Raw genomic sequence first — 20,840 nt, 5'->3', positions numbered from 1 at the left:
CCTCTCCCTGAGCTGTGCAGGGGAATGGGAGGTGCAGTCAGTCCATAACACTTTGTCATCTGCTGCACCTTCATCGTCAGTCTCTGCCCCTGCTTCACATGGGGTCCCTCCCATGAGATGCCATCCTCCCCAAACTGATCTTGCGTGGGCTTCCAACAGGCAGCAATTCTTCAAGCATTCTTCAAGAATTCTTCAGAATTCTTCAAGAAATTCTTCAAGAATTGCTCCAATATGGGTACGTACCATGGCGTCCATCCATCAGGAGCAAACTGCTTCAACCCAGATCCCCCATGGGTGGCAGCTCCCCCCAGATCCCTTGCTCCTGTGTGAGCTCCTCTCTGTGGGCTGCAGTGTGAAAATCTGCTCCACTGTGGTGCCCATGGGCTGCAGGGGGACAGCCTGCTCCACCATAGGCCTCTCCATAGGCTGCAGGGAAACTTCAGCTTGGGAGCACCTGGAGCACCTCCTGCCCTCCTTCTGCAGTGACCTTGGTGTCGCTGACCCTGCGGACACAAGGCTGTTTCTCAGTCCTCTCTTCCAGCTCCTGTTATGCAGCAGTTTTACCCCATTCTTAAATCTTCTGTCCCAGAGGCACAACCAGCATTGCTCATTTGCTTGGCTTTGGTCAGCAGTGGGTCCCTCTGGGACTTCTCTAACATGGGGCAACTTCTGGACTTCTCACAGAGGCCACCCTTGCAGCCCCCCCTTGCTACCAAAACTTTGCCACATAAACCCAATACAGTTATAGAAAATATCAGGAACCATTTAATAGACAAGGGAAGCCTCTTGTTTTCATTCAGTTTGCTTTTAATAAGTTGTATATTGCTCAAGACATAAAACTTGTAGACTGTATAAGGAGAAGCTCATACTTCAGGAATATAATAAGACCATTTTTCCAGTCACTTTCTTAAACAACTAATGCACTCATAATAATTGTAAATGCAACTGTATGGATACAGCCAGTATCTCCTGACAAAGTATCAGAGGTATCAAATGTCTCAATACCTAACGTTCAGAACTCTTTTTGGTTCGATTTGTTTATTTCTGGTGATGGACTGTGAAAAACAATTGCACTAGTTCAAACACTGGACATATGAGTAGGGTGGAATGTGAACTATGGGTTTTGCTTGAATTCTGTAGTGAGTAGGAAGTTTTCAAAGGGAAAAAAATCCAGACAAAGAAGTGAAGAAAGTACCTTTTTTTTTTTTTTTGTTCCCTCTTGAATCTGAATACTGGCTTTTATTCTTAATGTGAAAACACAGAATTGTTTTGCTGTTCCAACAGAAACTGGGTAATGACTAAAGTAGGGATTAGCAGGGTAGGGAACAAAATCATAGTGAGAGAGACAGAGACTATATCTTGATGTAAAATAATTGACAAATAGGACTGATAAGTATTGACTTCCATACTTGATAACCATTGCTATCAAACAATATCAGACAATTTATTTTGTCTGTTAGTAAGAAGAAATTGTTGTGGTTTAGGTAACATTTTTTTTCTTCAAACAAGTTCATTATTACGTTTCTTAAAGCATTCATGGTATTTGTATTATCATCTTAAACTTCATTTTGCTGATACCTGCTCATTATCTACATGGTTCTGTCAAGAAATCAAGTGGGTCTTATTCTATTTCTTTGTAGGCATTCAGGAATTATTTAATTAGTCTTTTCTCTGAAAATCAAAGCCAAGTAATAATGCATTATAACTACTAAGTACTCATCTATACTATTTTCTAGGGTTATAGTTTTATTCATTTGGGTTCAGTTGATGGGAATGTACTCTTCAGTTAGAGAGTACTTGAGTGCGTCTATTTTCTTTAGCAGGAATTAATAGTTAAGATTAAGTCATGTTATAGCTTGTCAAGAATTTACAGAATTGCTATGCTTTAGATTCACTATTTTAGTCCATAGATGGATTTTGGAATAGCTTGTTCCATTTCTCAGCTGTCAAAATGAAGACAGTCATTGAAGAAAGTCATTGACAAATGAAGAAAGTCATTGACAGTCAATGAAGACAGTCAACCAACAGATTGGTTGCCAGGAAGCAGGGTGGGAGTGTTATGTTCTCAGTATTAAGATACAGATTGTATAGCAACTGATTATTGAGTCTGGTCATCTGTAAATGGGTCCTGAAATGTTCATTGTTGAAGAGAAACACATTTACACAAAAACTGAAGTGAAAGACTACCACATTACTACTACATTAACACCAGTGAAATCAAATATTCAAAAGATAGAAAGTACTGGAGTTAAGGTTTCCTTCGTATTCCAAAAGTATCACCCTAATACATATGCACAGTTATATAGTCTTTCATTACATGATTGCATGCTGTCTGTTGAGCATGCGAAATACAGTATTTTCCTTCTAAAGGTTTGGGGATGTTCTGGGATACAAACAGATGTATCCTTGACATAATACTTATTTCCTGGAAATTTTAAACTTCAATGATGATGAGTGCTACAGATTTACAAAGAAAATACATTTCAATGTGAATAAAATGATATTTTTTTCAGATCTTTCTTGGAAATGTTTGGATAGTTTAGCTAGAGATTTTCCTGAAAGTCTTGGTGGGAGGAACCAAACTGGCATACCAAATTCTAACTGGTCAAGCTGAAAATGTTTAAAATATGTTTAAAATGGTAAGTAACTGGAAGCCAGAGCCTATAGTGAGAACTAGGGAATGACAAGGTCGAGTCCCTTTGGGTTAGGATCGGCAGGGCCAACAAGGCTAGCGTCCTGGTCAGGGTCTGTTATAGACCGCTGAACCAGGATGAGGAGATGGATGAGGAGTTCTACAGGCAGCTGACAAAAGTTGCGAAATCTTCAGCGCTTGTTCTCATGGGGGACTTCAACTTCCCTGACATATCCTGGAAGCACAACACAGCCCAGAGAAAGCAGTTTAGGAGGTTTCTGGAGAGCGTGGAAGATAGCTTCCTGACGCAGCTGGTTAGTGAACCTACCAGGGGTGGTGCCCCGCTAGACCTTCTCTTCACAAACAGAGAAGGACTGGTGGAGGATGTGATTGTCGGGAGCTGTCTTGGGCAGAGTGACCATGAAATGGTGGAGTTCTCTATTCTTGGCGAGGCCAGGAAGGGGACCAGTAAAACCGCTGTATTGGATTTCCGGAGGGCTGACTTTGTGCTGCTGAGGACACTGGTTGGTAGAGTCCCTTGGGAGGCGGTTCTGAAGGGCAGAGGAGTCCAGGAAGGCTGGGCGCTCTTCGAGACGGAAATCTTAATGGCGCAGGAACTCTCTGTCCCCACGTGCCCAAAGATGAGCTGGTGGGGAAGAAGACCAGCCTGGCTGAACAGAGAATTGTGGCTTGAGCTTAGGAGAAAAAAGAGGGTTTATAATCTTTGGAAAAGTGGGCAGGCCACTAGGGAGGACTATAAGGATGTTGCGAGGCTGTGCAGGGACAAAATTAGAAAGGCCAAACCTCATCTGGAGCTCAATCTGGCTACTGCCGTTAAAGATAACAAAAAATGTTTTTCTAAATAAATCAACACAAAAAGGAGGACTAAGGAGAATCTCCATCCTTTACTGGATGCGGGGGAAACTTAGTTAAAAGAGATGAGGAAAAGGTGGAGGTGCTTAATGCCTTCTTCGCCTCAGTCTTTAGCAGCAATACCGGTTGTTCTCTGGATACCCAGTACCCTGAGCTGGTGGAAGGGGATGGGGAGCAGGATGTGGCCCTCACTATCCACAAAGAAATGGTTGGTGACCTGGTACGGCACTTGGATGTGCACAAGTCGATGGGGCCAGCTGGGATCCACCCAAGGGTACTGAGAGAACTGGCAGAGGAGCTGGCCAAGCCACTATCCATCATTTATCAACAGTCCTGGCAGTCGGGGGAGGTCCCAGTTGACTGGTGGCTAGCAAACATGACGCCCATCTACAAGAAGGGCCGGAGGACTGACCTGGGAAACTACAGGCCTGTCAGTTGGACCTCAGTGCCAGGGAAGCTCATGGAGCAGATTGTCTTGAGAGTCATCATGCAGCACTTGCAGGGCAAGCAGCTGATCAGGCCCAGTCAGCATGGGTTTATGAAAGGCAGGTCCTGCTTGACGAACCTGATCTCCTTCTATGACAAAGTGACGTGCTGGGTGGTTGAGGGAAAGGCTGTGGATGTGGTCTACCTTGACTTCAGCAAGGCTTTTGACACCGTTTCCCACAGCATTCTCCTCAAGAAACTGGCTGCTCTTGCCTTGGACTGGCGCACGCTTCATTGGGTTAGAAACTGGCTGGATAGCCGGGCCCAAAGAGTCGTGGTAAATGGAGTCAAATCCAGTTGGAGGCCAGTCACTAGTGGTGTTCCCCAGGGCTCGGTGCTGGGGCCGGTCCTCTTTAATATCTTCATCGATGATCTGGACGAGGGCATTGAGTGCACCCTCAGTGGGTTTGCAGATGACACCAAGCTATGCACGTGTGTCGATCTGCTCGAGGGTAGGAAGGCTCTGCAGGAGGATCTGGATAGGCTGCACCGATGGGCTGAGGTCAACTGCATGAAGTTCAACAAGGCCAAGTGCCGGGTCCTCCACCTGGGGTGCAATAACCCCAAGCAGAGCTACAGGCTGGGAGATGAGTGGTTGGAGAGCTGCCAGGCAGAGAAGGACCTGGGAGTGATGGTTGATAGTCGGCTGAATATGAGCCAGCAGTGTGCTCAGGTGGCCAAGAAGGCCAACAGCATCCTGGCTTGCGTAAGAAACAGTGTGACCAGCAGGGCTAGGGAGGTGATCGTCCCCCTGTACTCGGCTCTGGTGAGGCCGCACCTCGAGTGCTGTGTTCAGTTTTGGGCCCCTCGCTACAAGAAGGACATCGAGGTGCTTGAGCGGGTCCAGAGAAGGGCGACGAAGCTGGTGAGGGGCCTGGAGAACAAGTCCTACGAGGAGCGGCTGAGGGAGCTGGGCTTGTTCAGCCTGGAGAAGAGGAGGCTCAGGGGCGACCTTATCGCTCTCTACAGGTACCTCAAAGGAGGCTGTAGCGAGGTGGGGGTTGGCCTGTTCTCCCACGTGCCTGGTGACAGGACAAGGGGGAATGGGCTCAAGTTGCGCCAGGGGAGTTTTAGGTTGGATCTTAGGAAGAACTTCTTTACCGAAAGGGTTATCATAGAATCATAGAATCATAGAATATCCTGAGTTGGAAGGGACCCTTAAGGATCATCAAGTCCAACTCTTGACACCGCACAGGTCTACCCAAAAGTTCAGACCATGTGACTAAGTGCACAGTCCAATCTCTTCTTAAATTCAGACAGGCTTGGTGCAGTGACCACTTCCCTGGGGAGCCTGTTCCAGTGTGCAACCACCCTCTCTGTGAAGAACCCCCTCCTAATGTCAAGCCTAAATTTCCCCTGCCTCAGCTTAACCCCGTTCCCGCGGGTCCTGTCAGACATTGGAATGGGCTGCCCAGGGAAGTGGTGGAGTCACCATCCCTGGAAGTCTTTAAAAGACGTTTAGATGTAGAGCTTAGGGATATGGTTTAGTGGGGACTGTTAGTGTTAGGTCAGAGCTTGGACTTGATGATCTTGAGGTCTCTTCTAACTTAGAAATTCTGTGATTCTGTGATTCTGTAACTATATTAACCATATTTTTGTCTTTTCACAATGTGTAATGGCACATAAATGACCTCTAAGTCATCAAACACAGTGGTTTGAAATTAGGGAATTTATAATGGTGAGAGTGTTCTGATGCTAATTAGCTCTAGTGTGAACGCTTACACTGGAGGTCAGCTGTTCTGAGTTTTGTCATCTGTTAATGGAAAACACTACAGATTGTGAAATGGCTGATGAATCTACCAACTTTCCATTGTCTCACAAGAGATGAATGTGTATTACTTGAGTAATCTTCTGTGTAGATAATGCTCTTCTGATTCAGACTTGTAGAATCCCATGTGACCAATCAACAGACCCCAACAGTTGAAGACGTTTCAGAGAAGATGGGCAAGAGTGAACTCAGGGAAGAACAAAAAGAATGAGCATAACTTGTCACTAGAAAAGCTGATCTTGCCTCAACAAAGAGGACTCTGGGGTAACCTTTGTTTTTGATATACAGTGGGTCACAGAGTTGTTTAAGTGGTCTTTTCTGAGATAAATCATAGACAGTAATATCTTTCTGAGCTAGCCAGACCAGCATGCAACGTGGGAAAATGTATATGTGTCTCAGCCCATTATCAAGTATAAAAACCGACCACCCAACAAAAAGAGATTTGAAGAAACCATCATGCTGACTGCTCCTGATGATTTTCTTGTTCTTCATGTGTCTGGGAATGTTTTCCAAGATTAGCTACTCCAGCCACTTTTTTTTTTTTTTATACATGAACTATCAGTTTCATCCTTAGTTTTCTTCCTAAATTCGACACATGCATTCTCACACAGTTCTTACTGAATTCAATATGATACGAAGTTAGAATTGTCCCTTTTAATATTATGGTACCTCTGCTGTAGTACTTTTTCATATTGCTTTTAAAAAAGTCTGTATTATTGCATTTTTCTTATCAGTTTATTAGATTACAGAGAATATTATAAATAATTTTGCTGAGTTTCTGTTCTACCATGGTTATGGTTCTTAACACAGCTTCATGGAGGAACAAAACGACGGCATGTAGAATCAATCATTTTTTCTTTTAAGCTCTTCAGGGCATGGATTCTGCTTGCATATCTATTTTTGCAATCATAGAATAGTTTGGGTTGGAAAGGACCTAAAAGATCATCTAGTTCCAACTCACCTGCCATGGGCAGGGATACTTTCCACTAGACCAGATTGCTCAAAGCCTCATCCAACCTGGCCTTGAACACTTCCAGGGATGGGGTACCCACCGCTTCTCTGGGCAACCTGTCCCAGTGCCTCAAGCACCTCCAGTGTGATCTCTATCAAATGTCGAACACTGCTTTTGAAATGATCATTTTAGCTATTAAAAATCTTTATTAGTTTTCACATGTTGAATTATACATAGATATATGAATAACCATCATTTAGTTTATTCTAACTTGTGTTCCCACGAAGGCTTTTCTTGGTTCTATATCTGTCTTTCTGACTGCACCAGTTGATGCTCAGTGTTGGGGGTCTCCAAACTAGTTTTTAGGCCACTGTTTTTCTCCTTGAAGTCTTTTTCCCTAAGATCGATGACATCATGAACCATTTTTACTCAGTGGACACCAAAATACGGAACGCAACTTTTTAGACCCAGATTAACTTTTGAGTAGAGTTTCACTTATGCTATGAAAAAACTGTCATTGATATCAGTAAACTTCAGACTTCTTTTCTTCCCATTTTCTCCTCTGTAGTGCAAATTAAAATTGCAGTAATAAATGATAAATGCCTGAATATCTCAAGTAGGCCAGTTTGCCACTATGATGTTCAAAAAAAGGTAGATCAACCAGAAATCTGTAAGTATCTGCTTCGTATCAGTAAAATAGTGACAGGACCACTGTACTCTTGTAGGTAGTTGATAAATTTGGAATCGTTTGTCAAGCACTCAAAGAGTCAAATAAAGGTTATAGAAATTTCATATGAAAATTAGAAGGTCAGTATGGATTTAAGATATCATGGTAAATCAGGTTTGAGACTCTGACAAAAGTCATGAATTTGGAATAACAGGTAATTGTATGCTAAAAGGAAAGCGTATACTTAAATTAAACCCATTCCTAAATGCTTTCTTGAGTTCAGCTATAATTAAGAGGATAGAAGAAATATTTCCTCAGATGGAATATGAATATCACAGTATAACTATTATGAGTTGCACTTACATTTACACTGAGAGGCCTGATCAAGTTTAAGTAGGTAACATTAATTCTAACATTTATTAACCTTTTAGATCTTTTAGCATTAACTGTGTGTATTTTCAGGGGCTGCTGTAGCCTTTAGCTTACATGGTTTGTGCTATTGATGCATGTCTACCCATGTAATGTATAAATATTAACCAAAAAAAGATATTTTTTTTGTTAGTAGTAATTCTTATTTTATCTGTCGCTCCAGATACAACCAGATGGACATATTGGAGTCAGCCATTTCTTAGAACCTGAGGCATCTGACTGAGGCAACAAGTGACAAGTGACTATTATTTAACATGTCTTTTTTACTTTGATAAATGACTGACCTTCTTAAAGGAGAGTTGTGTTTTACAATAAAGTTTCTATCAGGAATGTGCCCAGGGACTTCAGATCTAGACTAGAGATCACTGGCATTGTAAGTTCACATAAAGGAGATTTTGCTAAATTCTAAGTTTAATACCTGTAAAAAAACCCTAAGCTATATTAAAGCAAATATCTAATTTCAGCATTATTTTATGTGTCTTTATTAGCTGGATGTGAATGAACATAAATGATAGAGAAAAAAAAAAAAAGAGAAAAAGAAATCAGGTACAAATACAATAGTAAAGGATTATAGTTGCCATAGAATATGTGCTATCTTGAGCTACTTTACAGTATTACAACAGATTTTTTCTTTGTTTCTCTTTATTTGTTGTAGTTGTAACTGAAATAGTGTTTGACTACGTGTGGGTTTTGGAAATAGAAAACAAATTCTGCAATACCATAGTCCCGGTGGAAAAAAAAAAAAAAAAAAAAAAAAAGAGAATTTTGGGGAGTATGTATTCATTTTCTTTAAAAACAAGCCAAACCCCTAGAATATATTTTGGGGGCAGTAATTTACCTGGGAACTGGATAGAAGTATGAACTTCTTCCAGTTACCTTCAGAGTTACTTTCCTGATCAAATGGTTCCAGAATCAGGCCCCAGATACTGTATATTTCCCCTAACACAATGGCAATGAGAAGTTTGCATCATAATGATTTCTGAAGCAAATCTGTTCAGTGAAACACAAAGGATGTAGGAGTATGTCTATGTATTTCTGTCATCATCAGCCCATAAAGTGTATCCATTAATCTCCAGACTTGCTTACATGGCTGCCATACATCACCTGAGGTGCTGTTATTCATGCTTGCATGCACCTGTTTCCTCATTTCCTGGAACAGCTCTGTGAGGCCTTGCAGTGAAAGTTGAGCCAGCTGCTAACCAAACCTGTTTGTTTTGAGGTACTTCTCACTCTGATCAAACCTGGCTGTTACTTCCCATGGACCTGCAAGAACACTACCATTAGCACAAGGAAAGAGATCTGGAGCGGGGTGGCTAGGGTGCAAGACCAACCACTTGAGTCCTGCTTCTTAAGTCAATTATCTCTCAACCTGTTCTTAAGTCAGTTATGTCTCAGATCAGAAACTGAGCCTCTCCCAGCAAACATATGTATATGATTGCTGTCTTAACAGAACAGTCCTTTCTGGTAGAAAGGAAGTGTTTTGTCTGCTAGCTAAGTGTAGGTTATGCAAGTGTTGCCATGTATCATGCGATGATACATGGATACATGTCACCTTGGAGTGTTAAAATCTTGCATATCAGAATCACAGTGAAGAAAATCTCTCCAATTACATTATTTAATTGTTAATAATTAACAAAAATTACTTAACTATGCATATGTGTATGCACACAGACACATGGAAACAAAATAGGTAAAATACAATCATTATAAAATTGCTAGTAGTAGTTTTTGTTGTTTTTGTTTTTCTTTGCAGATTTGGAATATTTAGTGAGAGCTAAGAATAAATTTTAATTAATGTATTTCACATATATAGTATAGATATAGTAGTATCTTTCTCTTTGATTACTTTTTTTTTTTTTTTTTTTTAAGAGATTAGTGGATAAATAGAATACTAATGAAAAAAGTTTGCTATAATTACATACTGTAAAATCTTCCCTTCGCACACTGACATTTTAGCGTTGCAATACCTTTAGTTACTCTCAACCAGAGGATTATCAAAATTAATGCTACAGTGTGGTGGTCAGCATAGAAGGCAAATTCAGATTGCAGGCTATGAAATTTATGTTGGTGTGCAGTTCCCTCAAGATCTCAAGAGGTTAGGTTCATGTACAAAGCTATTCTGTAAGCTCAATTCTAATTTAATCATGGTAGTTAGAGGCCATGGAAAGAGTGCTAGGACCTGCCCTTTCTGCAAGTAAATATGTCCTCACAGCACTTTGTAAGTGTACCAGTGGGAAAGACAAAGTATAATTCTTCATTGCACCAGTAATAGAGTTACTGGCCACAGAAGCCTACCTTCCTTCTATAAACTTTAATGTAGTGAAGTGTGTTAGAAGCATCTTCATTGCTGAATATTAGCTGTGTGATGATCTGAACCAGCATTTATGTTTGACATACTGCCCAGCTTTTGGATCCTTCTCTTCTTAAGATGTTACTAAAGCCCATGCTACCATTCCTGTAACAGAAATGGACCTTGGGTTGGGTTAGCATTGAGGAACCTTTCTTTTGAACAGCATGTTGTTTAGATGGTACAACGTATTGTAGAAATGGTACTGCATGACTTATCTTGTCTAATCACATTTTCACTAATTCTACATACCTTATGGTTGATCCACATGTAATAAATAATACTTAATATTGGATTTTACTTCTTTAATCATTCCAGTCTAGACTGAGCATTCAGGACTGATTTATTTATGCCACTGTGTCCATGAATTTACATTCAGATGTTTTCATTCTAAACTGGTATGCCAATAGTATGAGAAAACAGAATCATAGAATCATTTAGGCTGGAAAAGACCCTTAAAATCATAAAATCCAGCCATCACCTATCATTACCAAATCCACCACTAAACTCCATCCCTAAGTGCTACATCTACATGTCTTTTAAATACCTTTAGGGATGGCAACTCCACCACTGCCCTGGGTGGCCCATTCCAATGCCCAACCACCCTTTCTGTGAAGAAATTCTTCCTAACATCCAATCTAAACCTCCCTTGGGGCAAGTTGAGGCCGTTTTCTTGTGTCCTATCCTTTGTCATCTGAGAAAAGACTCTGACACCCACCTCACTACAACCTCCTACCAAGTTGTAGATAGCGATGTGGTCCCCCCTCAGCCTCCTTTTCTCAAGACTAAATAATCCTAGTTGCCTCTGCTGATCCTAATATGTCTTGTTTTCTAGTACATTCATCAGCTTCATTGTACCTAATATACCTAATACCTACATGTACTTAATTGCCTCATTGAATCCATTAAAACCAGTTATAATAAATTGAGTTTTGTATATTTTGCTGTTGAAACTGAAGGTGGAATGTGAGCTAGCTCTAGGTGCTTTATAAAGTAACTTGACACCTGCATCTGGAGAGGGAGATTATTTTTATAAGCACTTCTATCAAAATGCACAGCACTCTGTGTAGAGGGTTGGGGGTACATCTCTGCAGCATGTGATTGCAAGTCAGCCTATGTTCGGGTTAAAGACTCACCAATTGGTACTTCAGTAGACTAGCTAACATGCAGTTTTTCAGACTTTATCCTCTTACATTCAAAATAATTCAAATACTTTTCCACTCATTATTCAAATCATAATTATTATTTATTGTAGCACCTAATAATTAGTTGTATGGAGACATTATTTTCCGCTTCATTGTAACTATCTCATTAATCATGTATGTTGGAAATACTGAGAAATTACGTTTAAGAAAGAAAACCTTTAACTAATATTGTTTTACTTTAATAATTTTTAGTCTTATTACCTAGGAATAGAAGCTGGCTCAATGGATGCAGACCAACTTGGCATAATTTATGCATTTAAGGGTCTACAGGGACAGAAAAATCAGTAGTTACAATTGCTGCCTTTTGTCTAAGAACACATTTGGCTTTGTTTAAACTCAAGCTTTTGATTCCAGAAGAATTTTTATAAAGACAAAATAGAGAAAATAGTGGAAGTCTGTTCTTTATTAATAAGCAGAAAAAACTTGGAACAAAGGGTCACTTTTGACCATTTCTGAGCAACTGCAAGTGATTATTTGCTCAAATAAATTCTTAAATTGAATCTGCCTGTGTTATCATTTTGTGAATGCCTTCACTGTTCCAGATACATAGAGCCATTGTTAGCACTGTTAAGACTACAGAACACATCCTACAGTAAATGACAGTAGTGTCAGAGATGAAGGCAAAAACAATGAAAATGTGGCTTTCCATTAAAATACTGGATCTAATTAACATAATCTTACAAACTCCACTTGTAACTACATATCTAATGGTTCAAAAACAACTATGGAGAGCTGGTGTTCTGTTCATTATACCAGACATTGTGCTGTCTGTAGATTTTGTTCAGAAAGGCAGACATTCATGATCATCTTAAGTACAGTGTTATACAAATTTCAACAAAAGCAACAATAGCCATGAGACACCAAATCTCTATTTGAATATTTTTGTATATAATTATTTATTATTAAAAAAAAAAAAAGAGAAAAGAGTACTGCTACAAGGTGTGTATATCTGTATAGAGAATAGAAAGGGAATTAGCACATGTCTAATGATAAGACTTTTTAATCTTATCAGTGAGTCATTCATTTTCTGGACAAATCTATTTTTGCCTAACATGGTAATTGGTCTAAAGCATAACCAGTTATTTTTGTGAACAGGAAATTATAGTCATTATCAAAGGTCAAAATGCACTGAAGTGCTAATTATTAAGTGGATTAGATTTTGTTAGTCCTAAAAGTGTATGGTGGAGCAGTATTACAAGTCTAATCTCTCCTTAACAATAAATTACAACTTGCTCTAGAGCTGAAGGTTGTTTTGGGGTCTTGGTTGTAATTGTGAACTCATCAGTAACTAAACATGCTCAACAGACACATTCCCAGAGGACTGCTGAAATGAAAGAGCAGTACACGTTTGTGTAAGGCCAGGAATAGAGTCACAAAGACATAAGGAGCAAGAAAAGGAAAAAAATGAAAAAAAGAAAAAAAAGAGAGGTTAGCTGGCTTGAAAATTGGGACTTCTGAAAACTTTCTTTCAAGACACACTTAAAATCTAAAACATTAGAACCTTATCTTACAGCTTTTGTCTTCTGAGAGCTGGATATGTAATTATGACTGAAAAATGAAACAACAGTTACATTTCTGAATTATGGAACAAAATCACAGAATCACAGAATCACAGAATTTCTAGGTTGGAAGAGACCTCAAGATCATCAAGTCCAAGCTCTGACCTGACACTAACAGTCCCCACTAAACCATATCCCTAAGCTCTACATCTAAACGTCTTTTAAAGACTTCCAGGGATGGTGACTCCACCACTTCCCTGGGCAGCCCATTCCAATGTCTGACAGGACCCGCGGGAACGGGGTTAAGCTGAGGCAGGGGAAATTTAGGCTTGACATTAGGAGGGGGTTCTTCACAGAGAGGGTGGTTGCACACTGGAACAGGCTCCCCAGGGAAGTGGTCACTGCACCGAGCCTGTCTGAATTTAAGAAGAGATTGGACTGTGCACTTAGTCACATGGTCTGAACTTTTGGGTAGACCTGTGCGGTGTCAAGAGTTGGACTTGATGATCCTTAAGGGTCCCTTCCAACTCAGGATATTCTATGATTCTATGATTCTATGATAACCCTTTCGGTAAAGAAGTTCTTCCTAAGATCCAACCTAAAACTCCCCTGGCGCAACTTGAGCCCATTCCCCCTTGTCCTGTCACCAGGCACGTGGGAGAACAGGCCAACCCCCACCTCGCTACAGCCTCCTTTGAGGTACCTGTAGAGAGCGATAAGGTCGCCCCTGAGCCTCCTCTTCTCCAGGCTGAACAAGCCCAGCTCCCTCAGCCGCTCCTCGTAGGACTTGTTCTCCAGGCCCCTCACCAGCTTCGTCGCCCTTCTCTGGACCCGCTCAAGCACCTCGATGTCCTTCTTGTAGCGAGGGGCCCAAAACTGAACACAGCACTCGAGGTGCGGCCTCACCAGAGCCGAGTACAGGGGGACGATCACCTCCCTAGCCCTGCTGGTCACACTGTTTCTTACGCAAGCCAGGATGCTGTTGGCCTTCTTGGCCACCTGAGCACACTGCTGGCTCATATTCAGCCGACTATCAACCATCACTCCCAGGTCCTTCTCTGCCTGGCAGCTCTCCAACCACTCATCTCCCAGCCTGTAGCTCTGCTTGGGGTTATTGCACCCCAGGTGGAGGACCCGGCACTTGGCCTTGTTGAACTTCATGCAGTTGACCTCAGCCCATCGGTGCAGCCTATCCAGATCCTCCTGCAGAGCCTTCCTACCCTCGAGCAGATCGACACACGTGCATAGCTTGGTGTCATCCGCAAACCCACTGAGGGTGCACTCAATGCCCTCGTCCAGATCATCAATGAAGATATTAAAGAGGACATGAGATAAAATGAGACATGAATGATTTTTATTTATTTTTTTTAATGTGTTGCTCATTTTAACAACATTCATGATGTCTAATTTTCACAAAATGTTAGTTCACTGGACAAATACAGCTAGCCAAAAACAGGCAAGTGTTGGCTATTAGTTTATATCACTACTATTAGAAATGGCTGGTTATACAGAGGAGGACAGATCATCAAAACTATGCATTACTGTTTAGGCTCTGATTAGTGCAATTTCAGAATGGCTTTTGTGAATTAGACACTAGTTTATTCAGAAGGTTGTAGGTCTGACTGTATTCTTGCAAATTTAGCGAATGTGTTTTATACAAATGAAATAGTGGCAGATAGATGATGTACACATGGTCCAAAATAATCTAGCTTTTGTTTCCTTCATCTGACATTTTTCTATCTGAAATTGTATTTCCTTTCCCAGTAGAAACAGTAAAGTGGGGTAATTATTAAGGTAAAATATATAACGTAGATATTAATGTAATGTAATTATTATTAAGTAAAGGCTGTTGTAATATCCTCCTTCTGAGGTTATGAAAGCTATTTTCATGTAATTAAAGCGTTATTTTAAAGATGAATAGAAAAAGCCTCAGCTGGTATAGCATTTTACATCATAAGGTAAACTAGAAAAGGTTGTAATGATATGTAATGTTATAGTGCATTTAGAGCTAGAGAATCAGCTATGAGAAAAAAATCAGTCTAGTGTCTGTCTACCCGGATCAACTGGAATGAAGTAGCCTGGAAGCTGAAACCTCTGTTGTTTTCTGATCCTTGGTAGAAAGCATTTGATTCTTATTTATAAACTTTTTTTTTTTTTTTTTTTTTTTTTTCCAGTTAAAGCATCATTAAAGGCTTTATGTTTTAGATGCAGTGTTACTAAAACACGAGAGAGCATTTCAAGGCCAAATACCCTTCCTAGCTTGCTTAATTAATAAACATGTTGATAAAAGGGGATATTTACCGAAACAGTAACATAAAACAAAACGGTATGATATCAGCTTGCATTTTTCTACAGTTAAACCAGTCTTCTGTGCCCAATCTCACTTGGACAAAATGTCTTACAGAGTCACAGAATAGTTGAGGTTGGAAGGGACCTCTGGAGATTGTCTAGCTCAACTCCACTGCTTAAAGCTTGAACAGGTTACTCAGGGCTGTCCACAGCCAGCTTTTGAGCATCCACAAATTTCACAACTTCTCTGAGCAACCTGTTCCAGTGTTCAGTCACTGTAACAATAAAAAGGTTTTTCTTATGTTTCTTGTGTCTATGTTTGTGTTCATTGTCTCTTGTCCTTTTATTGGAACCACTGAGAAGAGTTTGTCTCTGTTTTCTTTACTCCTTCCCATCAAGCAATAAGATACCCTCTGAGCCTTTCCTTTTCAAGGCTAAACAGTATGACTTCTCTCAGCCCTTGCAACTGCTCTATCCTGTTTTGTGACGTAGTTAAATTTTGACTTCAGTGAGAACTTCGTTCACATACAGATTATGAAGTTAGGTCTGAGGTGAGCACGGAATGTACTGAAGTACTCTTCACACACACTTGACTCCATTTTGGGAACATAATGATAGCTGTCTTTGCTTGGAAATTCCACGGAACTTGTAGCTGCAGTAGTTCCAGGACAAGAATGAAGAATGGAAGTTAGGAGGCAAAAGAACAAAGTTTCATCTCTACAGAAGAATTTGGGGGAACAGCTAAAAAGCACATTGAAATACAAACATTAATTAAGTCCTGGAGGTGATCCAAACTGCCTGCAAACACTTCCGATGTTTAGAGATATATTGTAAACCCCCAACCTGCTATCACTGTTCTCGATGGCCTGGCAGTATTGCAGATTAGTGATCAATTAAGTTATAGTATATTAAACGCCTAAATTTTCAAGCCTACTTTCTGTGGGTAGTAACATGACAACTGGCATATTTCAAAACCTGCCCAGTATCCCATGGTGTCTTTCATATCAGAAGAATGTGAGATATGGACCTTTGAAATGTGATCACATCAGGCTAGTCAAATGGGCAACATGTCAATTGTACAAGTGCTACCTCAGGGAAAATGTTGTCATATTCATGGATGAACTGATGTACTAGGTATACGATGTGTTGTCATTCAGTCTGTCTTGTGGCTATGAACTGGAGAACATCATACTTCTTTAGATATTTGACTAATTAGGACAATGCTATAACATTGTTTGAAGTTTTGCATTTTTTATGCCTAACATATTTCTTGATTTTGTTCCTACACTGGAAAAACTACACTGTCTGCATTCCCTGTTGGGCTGTCACTGACCTTAGGACTCCCAGGTGATTCTGTCCATGGTATGTATACGTATAGTGCTTAGGGTCTGGGCTGCTTGGGAAGCAAAGGAGACTGTATGATGGGTAAAACTGGCACAGTAGTATGGCCCTTAAACAATTGTCTTTCATTCCCTCACCACCCCTCCAACTTCCCTCTTTTCCTCTCTTTTATCATGGCCTTCAGTAGGTGATACTTGTTTTGTGAGCAGTGCTGAATGCCCTCAGCTCCACTGTAGTCAGTGGCAGTCACTTTTTGAAACTTAGACTGAATCTGGGTGGAGAATTGTTACTTCTGGTGTTTGCATGTGAAGACTTGCATCCTTGCAACTGTATAAAGAAAAGGACACGTAGGTGATGAGGTGGTCTGTTTATCTCCCCATCTGCCACCTCCTCTTCCCTCTGCACCCCTCAATTTTTCATAAGTCATGAACTGGTATCTGCAAGATTTTACAAAGTAGTACTGGATTCAAGTATCATTTGGCTTTCAACACTGCCTAGTTAATGAATACACCCTGCATGATTCTTGCCTCCCTAAGCAGTCCCTAAAACACGCAGTGGTGGCTGTCCATGGACAAATGGCTGGGGTGTAGTGGTCAGGAGTGATAAAAATGAAATTCCAAAATACAAAATTAAAAAAAAAAAAAAAAAAAAAGATGTAGTGGAAAGCTGATGGACAACTATAGGAGGAAAGGAGCATGGGAATCTGGAAATGAAGTGCAAGAACTGTGTGGGAGTGGTTAGAAAATGTAGGAGACATTTCAACTAATGTCATTTGTTCTGCTGTTGAACCACAACTTTTTTTTTTTCCTTATGTGTTAATCTTTCTGAAAATTCCTGAGAGGGAATGAATTTATGCTAGTCTAATGCAGTAGCAAATGTATAGCACAGTGAAGAGTCATTCCCTTCGCTGTAGCTTATTTAAGAATGTATTGGACTGTACATTAATAAAAATTTGCCTGTTCTGGTTTTTATTGCTCATTTCTGCAGTTCTGATTTTGTAAGTTGAAAAAAAAAATGTTAAAAATATTTTGCTTAGAAATCTGGATGAGTTACTGTTGTCATATGGTAGAGGAAATGTTTTTTCATTACTGTTAATAGTTTTCCCCTTACATTATTACTATCAGTGCAAGCCAAGCCACCAGTTAGATCTTTCTGAAGCTTTGTATTTTGAGAATTTCTAGTAAGAAGAATGATGAGTACTTTTGGCATCTACCATGAAAAAAATTACTGCTGTGTAATGGCTTTATAAGATTTTTTGTTGTTGTTGATGCTAAAACATTAAAAGGAAGGGGAAATATTTTTTTCTCTCTGAAAGAAATAACTTACTGTTTTGACTGTGTGTTAAGTATCAGGTATTGGAGTAGGGGAAGGATTCTTGGGTTCTCATAGCACTATGAGCTACCTGAATGTATACATAATTGCATTTTCTGACACAGTGACACTTGCAGCTGTGTAGAGTGCTTTTCCCACTTAAGGGAATGTCTTCCATCCCACTGTTCTGCAGTGTGGGACTCAAGTTAGAACTCTTGCATCCTGAGTGGGAGGAGTGCGTTTGTACAGTAGGAGACAGACACCATCATCTCTTTTGGCATTTGCGTACTTAGGGAAAGAATGCCTTGTTTGTCTATGATAGAAACTCCAGCAAAAGAGTCGCTGTGGATTTTGCTCAGAAATACCCAATACCCCTATGGAGGATTGAGCTGAAAATGTGCTTATTTATTCAGGGTTTTTCTGTTAGCTAGTTGGTCATTGTGTGCTTCAGTATGCTGGATACCTCTGCCTTGTTCTCAGACCTCTGTTTCAAATTAGATGGCCTAAGTGACACCGAGCTGTGGATTCCACTGCTAGAGCCCGGAGTCCCTGAATTTAATGACCTAATATTGGCATTTCTTATTATTTTACACCCTCCCCCACCCCCTCAGCTTCTCCGTATACCATTTTGTTCAACCTAAATAAATGTTTCATATGTGAAGGCAATTTTTTAACTTATTTTCAGATTTCTACTACATTGATTTATAATACTCAAGCTACTAGCGTTCATATGCATCTGTGGCTATATGAAGAAACAAGCAAGGGGTCTCTCCTGTTGTTCAGGGTCTCCAACAAACAAGACAGATGCATAATCTACCCTACCATGTAAGATAGGATCAAGACATTAAAACTCTAGTACAATTATTTAATGCAGTGATATTGCTAACTCACATTTCATTGTGTGGCATCCTTTCACCAGGACTTTTCCGTGATTTTTAATTATTTGAACATATCTATTTACTCCACTAGGGGGAAGCAACACGCACAAGTAGAGCCCAACAGCTTTCTAAAAAAATACTCTTAAAAAGCCATGCTTATTCTAGCCACATGCACATGTAATTGTTGACCAACGCCAAGGAAGAAACCTGAAGATACTAATAGTTATTTAAACAGGAGTAGCATTTTATCAGAGTTGAGTAATATATTACTGGCAAACTGACATGTTAGTATTTAGCAGTGTCTGTTGTCTGTTCAGGGCCTTCTGTTTCTGTATTATAATGTTATAATGAGATTAACTGAAGTAGCCTTTGACAGAGGTGCAAATGAGTAGGAGAACAGTAGAACCACAGAGCTGTAGTCATTTGCTTTTTTTTGCTCCCTGCTCTCTCTCCCCCTTGTGTTTGTTTGTTTGTTTGTTTTTTGTTTTGACATTTCCCTAACAGCAAAGTAGCAGGAAGCCTAGCCTTGGGAGGTAGTTCAGCATGAGAATACAACCAATGGTTAATATTTTAGAAAAGATCAATTACATCCTTACCATACTCTGTTACTGATACTGGTTATGCTAAATATCTCATTTGGTAAACATTAGAACATTGCTGTGATGTTTTATAATAGCAAAATTGGCTGTCTGCATATCACATGCATATTTTGTGAACTATAATATAAGATCATTAGATTTTGTCAATGTGTAGTATGTGGTTGAAAAAATTTATGTTTGCTATTTCAGCATGTAGTCCATTCCTGATTTGTAAAATTAATATAGGAATGAGTATATAACAGTATGCATTTCACTTTATAGAATTTACAATTGGTGTTTTAATCATATTTCACAGAAAGTGGAAATTTCACACTGGTCAGGATCACCACATTGGGATTCTGCTTGCTTGTAACTAAAAGAAGAGCTGGCTAGCTCATTAAGAAAAAAGGTTTTGGTTTTACATAGTGAATACAATGCCTTGTATTTCATTTTAGTATATACGCATTACAGTATCTAAAACAACAATGCTAAGACTTTCTAGCTCTAACTCATCTGTTCTACACTCCTGTGCTATGCAGAAATATGAAATGTATATTCCATTAAGAAAATAATTCAGTGAATGATGACACTTTCTACAGATATGGTTGACAACAATGAATATGCAGCAAACAGTTTATATTTTAGACTAAGATGTGGCAGAGTAAATCTTTTTTTTTAAATCTCCTTGCATGACTTGTACTTTGGGGGAGCTAGTCATGTGTATAGAGGAGGAAAGATTGGGTCAGCTGTGAAATGTAAGGAGTATTTTCTGTTACAACAGCACAGGCTCCAAAAGCACAATAATTGATGGCAGTGTGATACCTTATCCTTGGTTAGCAAATCATCGGCATATTGCACAGAAAGCTGAATATGGTGCTTGCAGAAGTAACATTCAGACATTTTATTCCATGCCACGTTTCAGTTCTCTCTGAGATCTACCAATGTAACAGTTTGAAAACACTGATTTAAAACATGCAGTTTAATTATAGCTGCCTAGCCAAAAGTTAAAGTGTACTGTTAAGAGCATTATCCAAATGCCTGTTGAACACTGATAGGCATGGAATATCAACCATATCTCTAGGAAGCCTGTTCCGGTGTCTGAGCACCCTCATGGTAAAAAAATTTTCCTAATGCCCAGTCTGAACCTCCGCATTGCATTTTGTGCTGTTCCCATGCATCCTGCCATCAGTTTCCAGAGAACAGAGTTCAGCACCTCCCTCTCCACTCCCCTCAGGGAGCTGCAGAGAGTAATGAAGCTGCCTTTTGGCCTTCTTTTCTCCAGAGTAGACAAGGCAAGTGTCCTCAAGGCAAGTCTGTCATCATAGGACATGCTTTTCTGCCCTGTGACCAGCTCTGTTTCCCTCTGCTGGATGGTTTCAAGGACCTTGGCATCCTTTTTATGTTGCTGAGCCCAGAACTGCATGCAGTATTCAAGGTGAGGCCACACTAATGCTAAATGTAGCAGGAGAATCACTTCTTGACCAGCTGGCAGTGCTGTGTTTAATGCACCACAAAATGCAGTTTGCACTCCTGGCTGCCAGTGCACACTGCTGGCTCATGTTGTTGAACCAGTATTGGTTCACAA

The 20,840-nt window shown here is 40.1% G+C and overlaps 1 protein-coding gene across 2 annotated transcripts in view; it reads left to right on the top strand.

Annotated features, from left to right (window-relative positions):
- Window positions 1-20,840, top strand: part of SLC44A5 (solute carrier family 44 member 5) — an 86,803-nt gene that overhangs the window by 11,897 nt on the left and 54,066 nt on the right. The gene's annotated exons all lie outside the window — the stretch shown is intronic.

Source organism: Aythya marila, assembly GCF_965140915.1.
Source record: "Aythya marila genome assembly, chromosome: 8".
Lineage (NCBI taxonomy): Eukaryota > Metazoa > Chordata > Aves > Anseriformes > Anatidae > Aythya > Aythya marila.
The sequence above is the reverse complement of the archived record's forward strand: the minus strand, read 5'-3'. Positions and strand labels throughout refer to the sequence as shown.